Below are 19,028 nucleotides of genomic sequence, written 5' to 3'. Positions count from 1 at the left end.
CCCAGCCACTGTGAGGACTCTCCCGACGCCGGGGCAACTCCACCCGGCCGGAACGGCCAGGAACATCGGGCCTCCGTAGAGGCAATAGCGGTGGCCTCAAATAGGCCTGACTTCTGGGAGAACTGGGGTTGGGGACTGGACTTTGTGTCTTCCCCCACAGTGGTAACGATTGTGGGGGGGATGATTTTTTTGTATGTAGTTACTATGTTAGTCTGTGTCCAAGATGGTTGTCGGAAGGGAGAGTGGACGCTGGCGCGCTTTAGCTGCCGCTGCTCTCTCTTCACATTGTGTTTTTTGATTTTGTGTCTTTGGAGCGATTTCTATCTTTAATTTGTATATTGATGATGTCCTTATTATTTATTTTTCTCCGACTATATGTTTTTTTCTCTTCTGTTAATCTTTGTAAGGTGTCCTTGAGATTTGAAAGGCGCCCGAAAATAAAATTAATTATTATTATTATTATTATTTCTGGGTCGTTTGATTTCATTGCTGTGGGTCTATCCATGGTTTTAGTTGGTGAACACTTATTGTCTTCTTTGGGACATTGGAACAGAAAACACATCTGTTTCTTTGGACTGGCACTGCACTATATTGAACTGGATCTTAAGCTTCTGTGTCTGTTTGCAAGCAGGGAGAAGCAGCACAATCTGGCTGTCCAATTTTCCGAATTGCAGTCAGGATGTGGTTGTGTAGCAGTGGTCAAGGGTGTTGGGCCTCTGGTGGGGCAGGAGAGGAGGGAGATGGGAATACTTTTGTAGCACACCCTTGAGGTTGGCCTAGTTAAAGTCTTCAGCTATTATGAACAAGCCCTTGGAGGCTTCAAGGCTATTGGTAGCCACATCAGCACGGGGTGGGTTGTAGATTGCGGACAGGATAGCTGCAGTGAATTCTTGTGGCAAGTAATCGGGACAGCCCTGGACCTTTCGATATTCCAGATCTCGGGAGTAGGAGCATGCCAGAACTGCCACATGTGTGCACCATGAGGAATTAATTAGGGAGCCAACACCTCCACCTTGTCTGAGGACATCTTGCGGTCCTTTGGTGAATTCAGAAACCCTTAGGTTGTATGGCACAGTCGGGTTCAGCAGGGGTGAGCCATGTCTCTGTAAAACAAAGCACCTCGTGGTAGATCAAGAGTGCAGGAGCATGGGTGTATTGTTTTCCTGATTTCCTAGCCACAAGGATGGGCAGTATCTCAGTACTGAACCTGAAATAGGCAAACGTAAGAAAGTGCAGCAATATCTTGGCAGCTCCTATTAATGCTTGGCTTGAAAGAATACTTGGTAAACAGCAAAGTCTACATGCTACGAGTTGTCTTTGCAGGACTGTTGCTGCTGGTTTCTTATGAAGAAACTTATGAAGAGTGCAGCCATTTCCATAGCCAATATTTTATGCATCTAGAGGACCTGGATAATAGTCTATTTTTATTATTGCACTATATCTGTTTATTTATTGTGTATATATGGTCTATGGACACACTGAACTTTTATCTTCTGTTTTGTACTATCTTTACATATTCTGTTGTGCTGCAGCAAGTAAGAATGTCATTGCCCTATCTGGGACACATGACAATAAAACTCTCTTGACTCTTACATGTTTTTGACACAGAGGAAGTCTTTCTGGGACAAGGCTAAACCGTCCAGTCTCAACCAGGTGAATTGCTGCTGTCCTCCATCTGCAGGGTGGCTGAAGGCGTTACACAGCTTGGCATCTCTAGCAGTTTCTATCTGGTGTGTAGAGATGCTGACCAGTCTGCTGTCGGCATTGCCGGATCGTCCAGCCATATTGATGCAGCTGAAATCCCCAGCCAGAGATACCAGGTGGGACGTCGTCAGCAGCAGTGGGAGCTGCTGGAGGACAGCCAGTCGCAAGGAGACCCTGCCAACCACACCTTTGACTTCAGTGATGAAGATATTGCCTCCTCACAGCAGGATATCCAACTGGGAAGTATGACAGTTGTTGCCCCCTAACCATCCTGACAACCCTTGGGACTTCAATTGTGACCACCTCCAATAAATGTGGCAGCCCAGGCTCTTGCAAAACCGTTATGTCAGCCTTGGCCCAGGCAAGGTATTCCAAGGTGGCAATACATCACACATCACTATGCACATATCCAATTTCACTTCAATAATTTCGTTTTTTGAATTCAAGGTTTATTGTCACACTCAATTGTCCTGAGCCTGCATTCCCACATCTTTTGCAAATGGTTGCATCACTTTCGAGCTTCTGGAATTCATAATTTATTACCTCTTCAGCAAGGCTGAAACAGAGCCCCGCTTCCACCGAGTAATCCTCTCCTTTCTAGCCTACTGACTGTGTGTGAAATATTCCCATTTATTATGATGATAACTGTGCTAAATAAAGTTTAATAGGTTAATATCTATCTTATTTGTAATGACAAGTATATTCGATAAACTGAGGTATTATTCAGCATTAATTGGTGGTATCAATTAGAAAGACTTGCGAATGGCTAACATGGGAAATGATGTTGGATTTGGCCAGTTTCCATTTATCTCATGTAACTTAAACTAAAACTAGAGAGTGCAGATGAGAGTGGAAATATTTAAGGGCCTCTGGGACGATTGTTTTCACTCCGGGGGGGGGGGGGGGGGGTGTTAATCCATATGTGGAAAGCTTTAAAAGCTGGTAGAATTCCAACGTTTAAAAGACATGTGGACAGATATAAGGAATGTGTTTGGGACCAGCCCAGTATGCCAAGTATGCATGGACAGGGTGGACCAAAGGACCTGTTTCTGTGCTGTACAGCTCTCTATGACTTTAATTGGCTAAAAATGGGGTAGAACCAAAAGAAACAAATTTTAAAGCATTCAATATCTGGCATTTGAAAATTTTCATGCTGACAAATGGATAGCTCTGAAGAACCTTGATTAGCAATGCACATTGCCGACACTTTTAATTTCTCTCCTTTTTTTGGTGCCAATTACCCTCAATAAACACAGCTGGTAGAGCTGGTGCCTCACAATGCCAGAGACACAGTTCAATCATGACCTGGGATGTCTGCGTGGAGTTTGCACATGTCGGTTTCCTCCGAGTGCTTCAGTTTTCGCCCATATCCTAAAGACGCTCGGGTTTGTAGGTTAAATTTCCATTCTGTATCTTTTAATCAATTTCAATTAACACTGTTTTAAGTCTGAATCTAAATGCACTTTGTGTTGAAGTTACAATAAATTGAACATGACATAGGAGACCTCAACATTCAGTTCTGATCCTTTTAAAATGAAGAAGTCAAGTCAAGTCAAGTCAAGTTTATTCGTCACATACACATACGAAATGTGCAGTGAAATGAAAAGTGGCAATGCTCGCGGACTTTGTGCAAAAAATAGAGTCATACATTTACCACCAGGGGCGCTGAACAATTGGCAGCCCCGCTAACAGTCTGTTTGTTTTTTTTCGTCTTTTTTTTAATTTTTAGTGTGTGTTATAAGTTTGCTTAAATGTTCTCCGGTTTGTTTTATGTGTGGGGGGGTTGGAGGGGGAAACTTTTTTTTCCGTTTCTTACCTTGCCGGAGATGCGATGTTTCTGGGTCGCGTCTCCAGTCGCTTTACGGCCTATCATCGATGGAGCTGGAGGCCTCCTCGGACTGACCTTGGGCCCCATCGCGGGACGTGGACTTAATATCGGATCCGATGCCTTGCCTAGGATTGATCCAACCGTGGCCTGCGGACTTACCATCAAGAGCTCGCAGTCTCGGGAGAGGCTAGTCGGGAGGCTCGACCAGCCTCGATGCAGGGTTCGATCGCCCGGTGTGGGGGAGCTGACATCCCCCCGATGCAGGAGCTGGATCGCCCCGATTGGAGGGCCCAAAATGGAAGTGAAGATCGTCCCATCAACAGAGGGCTCGAGGCCCCCGACCGCGGGATAGCTAAGGGAAGAGATTGAACTTTTTTTTGCCTTCCATCACAGTGAGGAATGTGGAGCCACTGTGGTGGATTTTTATGTTAAAATGTGTTTTGTGTGTTCTGTTGCTTTTTATTTGTATGACTGACTTGGCAAATGAAATTCCTCGTATGTTGCAAAACATACTTGGCTAATAAAGTATTATTGTGAATGTGATTGCGTGATGCTTGTGAATAAAGATGCCTTTATCCTGAATTAAGGGGCACGTTAATTACTTCTATCAATATGGAAGAGCACAAAATCTCTCATCTTGTTTACATCAAAATCTCCCACATGGACTACAGGAGTTTTGTTTAACCATATAACCATATAACCATATAACAATTACAGCACGGAAACAGGCCATCTCGACCCTTCTAGTCCGTGCCGAACACATAATCTCCCCTAGTCCCATATACCTGCGCTCAGACCATAACCCTCCATTTCCTTCCCATCCATATAACTATCCAATTTATTTTTAAATGATAAAAACGAACCTGCCTCCACCACCTTCACTGGAAGCTCATTCCACACAGCTACCACTCTCTGAGTAAAGAAGTTCCCCCTCATGTTACCCCTAAACTTCAGTCCCTTAATTCTCATGTCATGCCCCCTTGTTTGAATCTTCCCTACTCTCAGTGGGAAAAGCTTTTCCACGTCAACTCTGTCTATCCCTCTCATCATTTAAAAAACCTCTATCAAGTCCCCCCTTAACCTTCTGCGCTCCAAAGAATAAAGCCCTAACCTGTTCAACCTTTCTCTGTAACTTAGTTGCTGAAACCCAGGCAACATTCTAGTAAATCTCCTCTGTACTCTCTCTATTTTGTTGACATCCTTCCTATAATTAGGCGACCACAATTGTACACCATACTCCAGAATTGGCCTCACCAATGCCTTGTACAATTTTAACATTACATCCCAACTTCTATACTCAATGCTCTGATTTATAAAAGCCAGCACACCAAAAGCTTTCTTTACCACCCTATCTACATGAGATTCCACTTTCAGGGAACTGTGCACAGTTATTCCCAGATCCCTCTGTTCACCTGCATTCTTCAATTCCCTACCATTTACCATGTACGTCCTATTTTGATTTGTCCTGCCAAGATGTAGCACCTCACACTTATCAGCATTAAACTCCATCTGCCATCTTTCAGCCCACTCTTCCAACTGGCATAAATCTCTCTGTAGACTTTGAAACTCTACTTCATTACCCGCAACCCCACCTATCTTAGTATCATCTGCATACTTACTAATCCAATTTACCACACCATCATCCAGATCATTGATGTACATGACAAACAACAGTGGACCCAACACAGATCCCTGTGGCACCCCACTCGTCACTGGCCTCCAACCTGACAAACAACCATCCACCATTACTCTCTGGCATCTCCCATTCAGCCACTGTTGAATCCATCTTGCTACTCCACCATTAATACCCAACCATTGAACCTTCTTAACCAACCTTCCATGAGGAACCTTGTCAAAGGCCTTACTGAAGTCCATATACACAACATCCACTGCGTTACCCTCATCAATTTCCCGAGTAACATCTTCAAAAAATTCAAGAAGATTAGTTAAACAAGACCTTCCAGGCACAAATCCATGTTGACTCTTCCTAATCAGACCCTGTTTATCCAGATGCTATATATATTATCTCTAAGTATTCTTTCCATTAATTTGCCCACCACTGATGTCAAACTAACAGGTCTATAATTGCTAGGTTTACTCTTAGACCCCTTTTTAAACAATGGAACAACATGCGCAGTACGCCAATCCTCCGGCACTATTCCCGTTTCTAATGACATTTGAAATATTTCTGCCATAGCCCCTGCTATTTCTACACTAACTTCCCTCAATGTCCTAGGGAATATCCTGTCCGGACCTGGAGACTTATCCACTTTTATATTTCTCAAAAGTGTCAGTACTTCCTCTTCTTTGATCCTCATAGTTTCCATAGCTACTCTACTTGTTTCCCTTACCTCACATAATTCAATATCCTTCTCCTTGGTGAATACCGAAGAAAAGAAACTGTTCAATATCTCCCCCATCTCTTTTGGCTCTGCAGATAGTTGTCCACTCTGACTCTCTAATGGACCAATGTTATCCCTCGTTATCCTTTTGCTATTAATATAGCGGTAGAAACCCTTCGGATTTACTTTTACCTTACTTGCCAAAGCAACCTCATATCTTCTTTTAGCTTTTCTAATTTCTTTCTTAAGATTCTTTTTACATTCTTTATACTCCTCAAGCTTTTTCAATTGAAAAGCTGATAAATGTGAAATAATTTCACGATATTCAAGGGTTCTTCTCCAACTGAAAATGTAACATTGGGTGAAGGAAGATGTGAAAGAAACCAGTTGGCCATATAATCTTATCAAAAATTGATGGTTGTATCCAATTGACTTTCAATGCTACTTTACTTCACCATTTAATGCCGTCAATGAGGTCACAGTAAATGGATTTTGTGTGCTTTTTCTGTTGAATCCCTTATTGTGGGAATCTCATCATTGGAATCAAGCCCAAGTCTGCGTTTAGCATGAACTTGTGAGTCAGACTCAAATCATAATCAGATCAGCTCAAATGAGCTCCTCCACAATGGCATTTTTAAAAGGACAAAAAATATTACTTGCAGCATTAACTGACGGTTCACCTTTCTTCAAAGATGTTGGTAACATGTTGAGTGTTTGGCCCTCAGCTGATGAATGGAAAATCATTTCGGAGTAGGCTGCCTAAAGCAAAGAGCAAATCAATTATTAGCAGTATGGCTAAACTGGAAAAGCTTCATTTAAATCAAAATTATCTGCATTTTGAATCACATTTTATAGGTGAGGGAAAACACGAGTTGCTAGAAACCAGGGGCAGGTCAATCTGTATTGATGAAGACAATGGATCTGCTGACATTTTATGCAGGTCTGGAAGATGAAATGTACTGAAATACATTACTATTAATAGAAGGTGATAAAAGGGAATATTAGGAAAAAACATATAAAAAAGAGAAAGGAAATAAAAATGGAAAGACTATTACATTTTTAAAAGTCAGGAAATAGAAATGGGCTTTAAATAAATTCAATATTCTGGAATTCCCAAGTGTCCTCAATGAGAGAGTAGAGAATGGAAGCGATGGGGAAACACAGAAAGCCTGTCAACTGGACTTAACATTAAAACTGGGCGATACTCAATGTTGGTGCCAGAACCCTGGCAAAATGCTAAAATCAGGTCTATGTTGCATTCTATGGTGACACCTTACCATTCCTTCCTGTTACCATATGCAGTACAATCCAGGAGGGAACCTTAAAAAAAATTAAATTGATCTTCAACTGTGGATAGCCCAAAGTAGACGTATGGAAATGTTTCTTGGCAATTATCCATGTATTCAAGGCTTACTTTAGTTCAATAGTTTCTGTGGGTTCTGCATCCTAGATGCCTGATGCTGACAGATTTATTCACCAAGAAGACCTGGGACCTCTCAGTCTAGTAAGCTTTCTGTATATGAATCACTCCTTGCAGGATGGTGGACTTCCTGATTTCCTAAATATGCCTTTGAACTTCAGAGGTTTTGCCTTTATTATTTAAATTATTTGTCTACGTCTCTTCACAGAATTGTTTGCACTGTTTTATCCTTTGCTATATCCACAATCTCTCCATTGTAATCACAGGAGCAGGAGCATGCTATCTCTCCCCACATCAAACACCTGACTTTTACCAATACAATAGTCAGTCTGCCTGGCAGACATTGGATAGCAAGATGGTTTAAAAAAATAAGTGTACAATTTATTGAATATGCAGGAAACGGGAATTCTTTCCAAAAATTCCCACCTTACTTTCACCACCGACCTGCACACGTATAGATATTAGGCGGTGCGATTTATATTGTGCATTCTTCACTGATATGTTTGTCTCAAAGACAAATGAAATCAAATGCATGACAATTAAATCAAAATTTCTCCTGTGTCAAAATGTCATTTGCTTGGAATTTACTGCTGTCATCGACTGGGTGACTATAACTACCACACAGCCTGCCCACCGCATACTTAGCAGCTCTGGCTACTTGAGTATGAACAATGAAAGTTGCCTCAAATTTAACAGACTGTAAAGGGTTTTTAACAGACATTTTTTAATTTAACAGACTGTAAAGCACTTTTGTAAGGTCAATTTATATGAAATTAATGTAATATTATTTGTGACTTTATTCTAAAGTAAGTGAATTATAGCAAGATGTTTCAAGTGTTATTGTCAGCCTTTTCAAAATGATATTTTTCAAGTTAAGAGATAAATTAATTCTGAATCATTGTATTTTTAAATTCTTGCTGTAGGAACTAGACAATGATTCTTGCCGCGTATAGAAATCAATGAATGTGGGTTTCACTGTGTTGTAATTCCTGTCACTAAATGCAAGAGGGAATTCTGCTGCAATGCTTGGTGCATATAGAGACATAGACATAGAAACATAGAAAATAGGTGCAGGAGTAGGCCATTCAGCCCCTCACCGCCATTCAATATGATCATGGCTGATCATCCAACTCAGTATCCTGTACCTGCCTTCTCTCCATACCCCCTGATCCCTTTAGCCACAAGGGCCACATCTAACTCCCTCTTAAATATAGCCAATGAACTGGCCTCAACTACATTCTGTGGCAGAGAATTGCAGAGATTCAGCACTCTCTGTGTGAAAAATGTTTTTCTCATCTCGGTCCTAAAAGATTTCCCCCTTATCCTTAAACTGTGACCCTTTGTTCTGGAAATGCTCACACATATGACATGCTCACACATGGAAATCATTGGAAGTGCAGCAGTAAAGTCCAATCTGCAGGCAACCTCTTCAACCTGGCAGTGTGCATAATTGCTGAAGATGCTTTAGAGATCACATTTGAAGAAACTGAATTTAACAGAGATGAAGTCTTGCTCCAATGTAAGATAACGAGCCTGGCTTTCCTCAAGACACTCTTGGGGATTATAGTAAAGTAAGCTATGGAATTTGTATAAGCACCTGTGCCACATCTGATGTCCTCCTCCATTTGATAGTCTCCAATTCACTGGTCCTAACATTTATCGTGGCTGTAAAGTTTATCTACACCTCTATGGTTTGAGAGATTTTTTGTTCTTAATTGCACAGAGGACAAATCAATTCCCCTCCATCCATACATTCATTCTCCTGATTAAATCCATTCTTGCATCGAACAAAGAACATAGAATAGTACTGCACAGGATCAGGCCCTTGAGCCACGATGTTTGCAGCGACTGAGATGCCAATTTACTATAATCCCATCTGCTGCACATGATCTGTACCCCATTATTCCCTGCCTGTTCATGTGCCTGTCTATATTCCTCTTAAACCATGATATCTGCTTCTACCACATCACCAGTAGAGTATTCTGAACACACACCACTCTTTCTAAACGAGCACTAGCAAACCTCTCTGTACAATGATATTGGTGCCCCCTCCAGTTTAAGTGCAACCCATACTTCTTGCACAGGTCCCAACTGTCCAGGGACAAATCCTCAAAATCCAGCTATCTGAAATTCTCTCTCCTCCACCAGCTCTGTAGTCATGCATTCTGCTGCACTAACACTGAACAATTTCCCCTTCAGTTCCGCTCACAATCTCCAGATCAAAGGTATAACTATAATAATAATAATCATCTTATTTATATAGCACATTTTTAGTCAACTTGCATTGACCCCAAAGTGCTTCATATAATTACATTACATTCACACACAAGCAAAGGTGGGTGAAGTGTCTTGCCCCAAGGACACAACGACAGTATGCACTCCAAGCGGGATTCGAACCGGCTACCTTCTGGTCGCCAGCCCAACACTTAGCCCATTGCGCCATCTGTCGTCATCCGGTCGCCATCTGTGAACTACACAAATTCAGATGCGCCCTAGCAACACCTGTCTTTTTTGTGGAATACCGTGAACAGTTTTTGTTTTAGTTCTATTTGGGCTCTCTCATTACATCTTATTCCAATACATCAACAACTCTATTGGTGCTGCTTCCTGCATTTGTGCAAAACTCAAAAATGTCATTACTCTTTGCCAGTGAGTTTCACTCTGCTTCACGTTCACATTGTCTATGTCAGGAGGCAGACGATCAACAAATATCCATTATAATCCCACAAACTCTTAACAACAATCTCCACTTCCCATCTCAGGATTATTTTCCCAGATCTCCAAAGCCAAAACTTGTTCAAGGCTCACTACCTGTTTTGCTAGATATTCTTCAGAAGCAACTAAATGTAATGCTAAACAGTCCAATGAAGGAAATGATACAAGAAATGATCCCAAAGATACTACCAATCATATTTGCTGATGATAACGCACCGTGATGATGTGATGAACGGCATCATCAATCAGACAATTACCGTGTCAAATAAATTATAACCATAGAGCTGGCACATTACGTGACAGAACTCTGGGGACACTAGAAACTGCAGATGCTGGATTCTCAAGCAGGAACAACACAATGTTGAAATGACAGCTCAGGTGTTCTGCACTTAAGGAAAAAAACTGCTGGAGGAACACAATGTGTCAGGCAGCATCCATGGAGGGAAAGAGATGACACATGTCCCAATTCAAAGCACTGTGTCTCCATTTCCCTCCACAAATGCTACCTGACTCAATGAATTCCTCCAGCAGTTTGTTTTTTGCATAAGGGCAGAACTCGTAAGCTATCATTTCAACATTGTGGAAGTCTCTACATTTTTATTTGTCTTATTCCAAAGCTTCATTCTTGACAAATGTCCTGTGGTGACTTTTAGCCCATTCTAAACTTGGTCTTTTTTCGTGTCACCCCTCCTTCTCTCCTCCCTTCACCATCATACCCCAACCACATCACACTCCAACCACTTCCTCTGTGAAATTTCTCTTTAAAATCATTAGTATTTGATTTTCATATTTTTTAGGTTGTGCCTTTTCACATTTGCCAGCGGCTGCACGTGGATCTTATGAGATAAACAATCTGACCTGAGGAATTTAACATATTCTCAAAACTTAACCTTTCAAACAGAATTAGTGCCAGTTCTTAAAATGTTGTACATGTCTTACAATTATTCTTAAAATATACCCTGGGGAATCCTTCAAATGATTTCATATAATGAGTCTTTATTTATTTGAATAAAAATATAAAATAACAGAAATGAAATAAAACAAACGTTATTTGAGCAATTTGACAGAAGAGAACACAGTAGTCGAAAACTAATGATGATAACCAAGTTTAAGTAGGAAAGGTTTCAAGAAGTTTGAATGGGATTTTTAGTGCCTTGCTTCTTGTGGTCAGAACTTCATTTGCGTGAGTTGGCAATTTCAAAGAAAAATAATTATAGCTAGTTAAGACAGCAAGTTGGGAGAGTCATGAACTCAAGTCAAAAGAAGCAGGAAGGATCTCTCAAAGGGAAATGTGCCAGGAACATGTCAAGTTAATGAGTTTGCTCTGAATAATGCAAAGACTTACTTTAAATTTCCTTGGTGTTCTCATCTCTGATTATTACCCAGTTCACCTATTTAAAATGTGTATTGAGAGATATCCACCCTGATTAAGGCAGTGAACTTACCTCAGCACTGGTTTCACAAGTATGTTTTTTAATTGCTTTTTAGCGTAGAGATACAGCACAGAAACAGGCCCTTCGGCCCACCGGATCCGCGCCAATCAACGATCTCCACACATTAACACGATCCTACACCCACTAGGGACTATTTTTTAATTTACCAAGCCAATTAACAGACAAACCTGTACGTCTCTGGAATGTGGGAGGAAACCGAAGATCTCGGAGAAAACCCACGCAGGTCACGGGGAGAACGTACAAACTCCGTACAGACAGCACCCTTAATCGGGATCGAACCCTGAAGTCGCTGTAAGGCAGCTACTCTACCGCTGCACCACTGTGACTGCCCAAGGGACGGCCACACTAAATCTAGTATGAGTACCAAACATTTATACTATTGAGAGCCACTACCAAAGGCACTGTCACAACAAATTTCAGTCTGGTAATGAAGGCAGTCTGATGATGGATCCTGATTTGAAATGTGTTCTATCCATTCCCCCCAGTGTTGCCTCACCCACTGAGTCCCTAGACCAGCTTGTATTTTTGCGCAGGATTCTAGCATCCGCAGTCTCTCGTGTCTTCAATCTGATAAAATATTGTAAGTAAGTTTATTGGCCAAGTATTGACATACAAGGAATTTGTCTTGGTGCTCCGCCCACAAGTAACATGACATTCGTAACTGTCACTATGCCATGTTGTTACTTGTGGGCGGAGCACCAAGACAAATTCCTTGTATGTGAATACTTGGCCAATAAACTTACTTAAGTCACCAAAGATGTGTATGCCAGGGGAACATAGTTGTCAATTTTCTGGAAAGTAGTAAATATTTGGTGGCAGACTTTCTGATGGCACACGTACAGGTACCTTTATTTCAGAATCTTTATTGTGGCAGATGGAAAAATTTAAATGTTACCGGTAGGTCCAGACAGCATGCACCTAATCAACCATATAGAAAATTGCCTGCTCCCAATCATCAGCAAGTGGAAGCTGTTGGCAAACCAGATTGCATGTTATTGGTGGGAAGGCACACAGAGTAATCAGCTCTAGATCGTATCGCAGCCTTGATACAAGGCGTTGGTCGGTGGGGGCGCTGAGAGACAGCTGCCCTACCAGCAGCGTGTTCGTTATTTCTACTTATTTTGGGTTTTTTAGTGTCCAAATGTTTGTTTTAGTGTCTCTCGGTGTGTCTTGTGTGGGGGGTGGTGAGGGGGGGATAGGGGGGAAACGTTTTGGTCGCCTCCTTCACGGGGAGGCGACTTTTTCCATGTCGCCTCCCTCGCGGCCTAACACCATGGATTAGAGCGGCCTTTCCCGGAGTCGGGCCCGGAGTTTCAGCAGCGGGCGCAGCGTGGACTTTTCATTGCGGAGCGGGCCGGCGTCACCAGAAGGAAGTGCTCCGATCACTGGTCCGCGGACTGTTACATCCTGAAGCTGCGATCTGCGGAGCTCTAGCCGCGGGCGCGGTGTTCAGAGCCTGGGATCCCTCATCGGGGATTCCTGGAGAAGAGCTCCATGTTGCAGGCCTGCAGCCTATAACATCCTGAAGCCGTGGTCTGTGGAGCTCTAGCCGTGGGCGTGGCGTGGACTTACCTTCCGGAGCGGGATCCTTTGCCGGGGATCACCAGAGAAGCGCTCCGACCGCCAGCCTGCGGCCTACAACATCCTGAACCCGCGGCGTGTGTTCGACCGTCCCGACAACAGGGCCTGTACATCCGGCCGCCCGTATCGGCGACTGCGGAGGTTTATGGCCCCGACCACGGGTGAACAATGGAGGAGGACTGACTGTACTTTGTGCCTTCCACCACAGTGAAGAATGCTGTGGGAGATGTTTGTGTTAAATCTTATTGTGTATTTTAATTGTACCGCTGCTGGCAAATGCATTTCACTGCACTTATATGTGTATGTGACAAATAAAACTGACTACTGACTATATACAAATGCCTGCGAAAGAACTGAATCATTGGAGGTCGGAGGGGGGTGACTGTCATTGGCAACTGGGCAGCATTTGGCAATGCAGGAGCGAATCTCTTGTTTAGAAATGTCTATTGTTTAGAGGTATCTCTTGTTTCGAGATACACCATGGTAACAGGCCCTTCAGCCCACCGAGTCCATGTCGACCCTCGATCATCAGTTCACACTAGTTTGATGTTATCCCAGTTTCTCATCCACTTCCGACACACTAGCTGCAATTTACAGAGGCCAATTGACCATCAAAACGCAAAGAGGAAACCAATTATGTCACAGGGAGATCATGCAAACTCCACACAGGCAGCACCTAAGGTCAGGGTTCAATCCCAAGTCTCTGGCACAATGAGGCAGCAGCTCTACCAGTTGTGCATCTGTGGTAAAGGTGAAGTGGATGGGCATCCGAGCATCGAGAGTCATTTATCACAACAAGGGAAGATGTGTTGATGGGAAGTCAATCATTCCAGCCACAGGTCACGAGACCAGTTATTGCTGGGCACTTTAGTGGTGCAAATGTGACCTGGAACTTATCAGCCCATGTCCAAATATTGTCGAGATCTTTCTGCTTGCAGGTATGGACTCACCATTTGTTGAGCAGTGGTAAAAGGGTTTAAGCATAGTGTAATCCTCAGCGAACATCTTTACTTCTAACCTGATGGCAGAGGAAGGGCATAGAAGCAACTGAAGATGGGCGAGCCCATGACACTGTCCAGAGCACTTCCTGCAGTGGCATGTGGGCTGCCATGATTGACATCCAATAATCACAACCAATGTCTATTTAACAGAAGTGAACATAATTGTACTTCAGTCTGAAAAAGGGTCCCTCCCCTAAATGCTGCCCATCCATTCTCTTCATAAATGTTGCCTGACCTGCTGGGTTTCTCCAACACTTTGTGTTCTGCTTAAGATTCCAGCATCTGCAGTCTCCTATGTCACCATAATTGCACCCATTGTTGATTAAAAGTTACAATATGGAAACAAGCTCATCGGTCCACTGAGTCCACACCTACCATCATCCATCCATTCCGTGTTATCCCACATTTGCATCCGCTCCCTACATACAAGGCACAATTTATAGAGACTAATTAATCTGCAAACCCACACGTCTTTAGGATGTGGGAGGAAACTGAGGCACCTGGCGGAAACCCTCGTGCAGAGAAGGAGAATCTGCAAAATCCACAGCACCTGATGTTAGGATCGAACCCAGGTCTCTGATGCTGTAAGGCAGCACTTCTACCAGCTGTACCAATGTGTCGTATGTACAAGAAATATTGAAAGTCTGAAGAAGGGTCTCAACCCGAAACGTCGCCTATTTGCTTCGCTCCATAGATGCCGCCTCACCCGCTGACTTTCTCCAGCATTTTTGTCTACCTTCGATTTTCCAGCATCTGCAGTTCCTTCTTATACAATAAATATTTGATCGCCCCCAAGTGGTTGAGGGATATTTTTTCCAATCTGATGTAATTTGCTATTGATTTGATGTGAATTCACAATCCAAGGTGGTTTTAGAAACTAGGTAAGTAAAATTGGTAGCTGTAGAATTTTATTATTTTGGTTTAATTATAGCAGACCTAGTATGTTTTTGTATAAAACATTGTATAAACTCTTGACATTTTTTTGTGGAGCAGCTTTGTAAAACTATATTACATCATCATAACTGTGGTCATAAATCATGCAAGCAAACTCATCCACCAATAGACTCCCTTTATAAGTTCACCGTGCCATCACCCTAAATATCCGTGCCAACAACTTGAAAAGGTTCACGGCAAACATGCAGACTTTAATCACGCCATTTGTTGTAGGGAACAAGTTAAATTCATTACAATCAATCAGCTGGTTTCAAGTCCAACAAGACATGTTTTCACCGATTATGTTAATTACCTTACTGATAGACTGACTCAGCAGCTTCTTTTGTCCTCGGAAAACGATGTCAAAGGTCGTTATAATGTCAATGAATGTTCCAGGACCTACATCTGCTGGGCTGGGAAATTGCATTGATTCCCTTCTGGGCTGCACAGAAAGTGCATTTTGTATGAACAATCTGCCATTCACAGAGCCGTCTGTAAATTAAGGAGTGTAATTTGATTTTGGTGACCAAAGGATGACACCATGGCAACTGCCACAGTGACATTTTCTCCATTTCACTAACAATTGGCATGACTAATAGTTAGAGATCACTCGCAACTAATGGATTTAACCCAAATCAGTTGCTAATCAATACGCTGAATGCCCCAACCTGTCACCTTACCACTTTTCATTTGAATCAGTAAAATCACAGAAACTGCAACAAAGGAATTAATTACACAGTCTTTCACAGTCTGTCAATTACATGCCTTTCCTATTGTCAGCTTTCAATTATACAGTGCCCTCCATAATGCTTGGCACAAAGACCCATCATTTATTTATTTGCCTCTGTACTCCACAATTTGAGATTTATAATAGAAAAAAATCACATGAGGTTAAAGTGCACATTGACAGATTTTAATAAAGGTCATTTTTATACATTTTGGTTTCACCATGTAGAAATTACAGCAGTGTTTATACATAGTCCCCCCATTTCAGGGCACCATAATGTTTGGGACACAGCAATGTCATGCAAATGAAAATAGTCATGTTCAGTATTTTGTTGCATATCCTTTGCATGCAATGACTACTTGAAGTCTGCAATTCATGGACATCACCAGTTGCTGGGTGTCTTCTCTGGTGATGCTCTGCCAGGCTGTATTGCAGCCATCTTTAGCTTATGCTTGTTTTGGGGGGTAGTCCTCTTCAGTTTTCACTTCAGCATATAAAAGGCATGCTCAATTGGGTTCAGATTGGGTGATTGACTTGGCCACTCAAGAATTGACCATTTTATAGCTTTGAAAAAACTCCTTTGGTGCTTTAGCAGTTTGTGTGGGATCACTGTCTTGCTGTAGAATGAACTGCTGGCCAATGAGTTTTGAGGCATTTGTTCGAACTTGAGCAGATAGGATGTGTCTATACACTTCAGAATTCATTATGTTACTACCATCAGCAGTGGTATCAACAATGAAGATAAGTGAGCCAGTACCTTCAGCAGCCATACATGCCCAGGCCATACAGTAACACCCCCACCACCGTGTTTCACGGATGAAGTGTATGCTTCTTGGGAGTTCCTTCTCTCCTCCATACTTTGCCATCACTCTGATATAAGTTAATCTTCATCTCATCTGTCCACAAGACCTTTTTCCAGAACTCTGGTTGCAACCTGGCCATCCTATTTTTGCGGCTAACCAGAGGTTTGCATCTTGCAGTGTCGCCTCTGTATTTCATAGACACATAGAAACATAGAAAATAGGCGCAGGAGGAGGCCATTCGGTCCTTCGAGCCAGCACCGCCATTCATTGTGATCATGGCTGATCGTTCCCAATCAATAAACCGTGCCTGCCTTCTCCCCATACCCCTTGATTCCACTAGCCCCTAGAGCTCTATCTAACTCTCTCTTAAATCCATCCAGTGATTTGGCCTCCACTGCCCTCTGTGGCAGGGAATTCCACAAATTCACAACTCTCTGGGTGAAAACGTTTTTTTCTCACCTCAGTCTTAAATGGCCTCCCTTTATTCTAAGACTGTGTGTGGCCCCTGGTCCTGGACTTGCACAACATTGGGAACATTTTTCCTGCATCTAGTATAATCTAGCATCTAGCTTATAATTGTATATGTTTCTATAAGATCCCCCCTCATCTTTTTCTTTTCTTTTTTCTTTTTTTCTCCCTTTTTTGTATGGCTTTGTAAATATTTGATTGGTGTATACATGTAAATCATTTGGTGGACATATAGCTGCTGGTGTACATATAGCTGCTAAATGTGTATAAGATAATTATAAGCAGTTGAATAAGGGGTGGGAATTAATAAGCTTTGGTTTCTTCCTGCTCCTTTTCGGACACATACGATTTCATTTATTTATAGATATTGTTTATGACACTTTATAACTATTCTTGTTTTGTTTTTTGTATGCTATTTCACACTTGCTTTTTATTCTTTTATTCTGTTCGAAATAAAGAATTAAAATAAATAAATAAATAAATGATTCTAAACTACAGTGAATACAAGCCTAGTTTTTTCAATCTTTCCTCATATGACAATCCCGCCATCCCAGGGATCAATCTCGTGAACCTACGCTACACAGCCTCAATCACAAGGATGTCCTTCCTCAAATTAGGAGACCAAAACTGTACACAATACTCCAGATGTGGTCTTACCAGAGCCCTATACAACTGCAGAAGAACCTCTTTACTCCTATACTGAAATCCTCTTGTTATGAAGGCCAACATTCCATTAGCTTTCTTCACTGCCTGGTGTACAAGGACACCCAGGTCTCGCTGCACCTCCCCCCTACCTAACCTAAAACCATTGAGATAATAATCTGCCCCCTTTTTTTGCCACCAAAGTGGATAACCTCACATTTATCTATACAATACTGCATCTGCCACACATCTGCCCACTCACTCAACCTGTCCAGGTCACCCTGCAACCTCCTAACAACCTCTCCACAGTTCACACTGCCACCCAGCTTTGTGTCATCCACAGTGTTGCTAGTGTTGCTCCCACTTCCCTCTTCCAACTCATTAATATATATGGTAAACAGTTGCGGCCCCAACACCGAGCCTTGCAGCACTCCACTCGCCACTGCCTGCCATTCTGAAAATGGCCCGTTCACTCCTACTCTTTGCTCCCTGCCTTCCAACCAATTTTCTATCCATGTCAACACCCTACCCCCAATACCACGTGCTCTAATTTTAGTCACCAGTCTCTCGTGCTAGACCTTATCAAAGGCTTTCTGAAAGTCTAGATACACTACATCCACTGGCCCCCCTTCATCCATTTTACTAGTCACATCTTCAAAAATTCCAGAAGATTAGTCAAGCATGATTTCCCCATCAAAAATCTATGTTGACTTGGACTAATCCTTTTACAGCTATCCAAATTCCCCATTATTACTTCTTTAATAATTGACTCCAGCATCTTTCCCACCACCGAAGTCAGGCTAACTGGTCTGCAATTCCCCGTTTTCACTTTCGCTCCTTTCTTGAAAAATTGAATAACATTAGCTATCCTCCAATCCACAGGAACTGATCCTGAATTCATTTCTGTTCATGAAGTCTTCTGCGGACTGTGGTCATTTACAAATCCACACCTGACTCCTGAAGAGAGTGTTTCTGATCTGTCGGACAGATGTTTGGAGATTTTTCTTTATTATAGAGAGCATTCTTCCTTCATCAGCTGTGAGGTCTTCCTTGGCATGCCAGTCACTTTATGATTAGTAAGCTCACCAGGGCTCTCTTTCTTCATAATTATGTTCCAAACAGTTGATTTTGGTAAGCCTAAGGTTTGGCTGGTGTCTCTAACAGTTTCATTCTTGTTTAGTCTCATAATGGCTTCTTTGACTTTCATTGGCACAACTTTGATCCTCATGTTGATAATAACAGCAATAAAAGTTTGCAAAGTTGATGGAAAGATTGGAGGAAAGACGAGGTGCTGAGAGCTCTCTTATACCTGCATTAAGGAAGCAATTAAACACACCTGAGCAATTACAAATGCCTGTGAAGCTATGTGTCCCAAATATTATGGTGCCCTAAAATGGGAGGACAATATAC

Source organism: Leucoraja erinacea, chromosome 9 (assembly GCF_028641065.1).
Source record: "Leucoraja erinacea ecotype New England chromosome 9, Leri_hhj_1, whole genome shotgun sequence".
Lineage (NCBI taxonomy): Eukaryota > Metazoa > Chordata > Chondrichthyes > Rajiformes > Rajidae > Leucoraja > Leucoraja erinaceus.
Note: the sequence above shows the minus strand (reverse complement) of the source record.